The following is a 1,377-nucleotide window of genomic DNA, read 5'->3' as shown; positions in this document are numbered from 1 at the left end:
ACTTGATCGGACCCCCCGAGTGTTGATTCCTGCATCCCTTCTTCCACTCCGGCCGACCCCGACGCCACCCTGTCTCCTCGGCTCCTCGCTCCAATCCAATGGCCTACGCCGCACGCCTCGTAGCCAAGATCCACCCGCCACGACGCCGCGGGCCGAGCCGCGCTGCCTCTCCAGCCTCCGCGTAGGTAAGCGAGATGGCGGTACGTTGCATTTATTGCTTTGTTGTTCCGCGCCGTCGGGTATCTTGATTGTGCTCCCTCGATCGGGACGAATCCGAGATCGATCTAGGAGAAACGAATAGCCTTCGTTGTGGGCGCGGCCGCCGGCCGCCGGCGAAGTCCGAAGCTCCATGTACTTAGGGGATGTCCAGCTATTTAGGAGATATGTCGAGAGAACATTGTATGGGGGTATCCAGATATTAATAAAAAAATAAATTATATAATCCGAGATGATTTTTTAAGCCTAATTAACCTGTCATTACTGTAGCAAACACGGTTAAATCATAGACTAATTAGGCTTAAAAGATTCGTCTCGCAAATTAGTCGTAAACTATGCAATTAGTTTCGTAATTAGTCTATATTTAATATTCCATGCATGTGTCCAAATATCTGATGGGACATCGATTAAAATTTAGAAGGGGCAACCAAACACCCTCTTAATCAAGTTAGTTGGCCATCACTCCATCAGTGACCTCCTTGTTTCTTTCTTTTATATAATCTCGGCAATGGCAATTTGGGTCTTAGGAGGCGTTTGGTTTTCTAGTCGCTCCTAAAATTCATGTCACATTGAATGTTTAGATACTAATAAGGAGCATTAAATATAGATTAATTATAAAACCAATTACATAGATAAAGGCTAATTTACGAGACGAATTTTTTAAGTCTAATGAATCCATCATTAGCACATGTTTACTATAGTATCAAGTTGTCAAATCATGGATTAATTAGGCTTAAAAGATTCGTCTCACAAATTTGTCGTAAGTTGTGCAATTAGTTTCATAATTAGTCTATATTTAATACTCTATATATGTGTCTAAATATTCAATGTGACAAAAATTTTAGGAGGTACTGCACAAACCAAACATGCCCTTAGACTTTGGGAGCGCTGAAACGAGATTCTGCTTTTCCTGTTCTGTGAAACGAACTAAGGCTCTTGTTCGCTGATCAATTAATGGAGTGGTCAAAGAAATCTGTGTAAATTCTTTTAGCAAGCTGTGATAGCTTAGCATCGCTTGAAATTAGTATCCTAACGATTGCCATTGAGACAACAAGAAAAAAAACAGAATTCACAGAATTACATTAATTTGTCCTGTTTGTTTAATTATAATAGATATTTTAACTGATCGTGCAGGAGCACTCAGTGGATCCACAACCGTTA

This window comes from Miscanthus floridulus, chromosome 1 (genome assembly GCF_019320115.1).
Source record: "Miscanthus floridulus cultivar M001 chromosome 1, ASM1932011v1, whole genome shotgun sequence".
NCBI lineage: Eukaryota > Viridiplantae > Streptophyta > Magnoliopsida > Poales > Poaceae > Miscanthus > Miscanthus floridulus.
Note: the sequence above shows the minus strand (reverse complement) of the source record.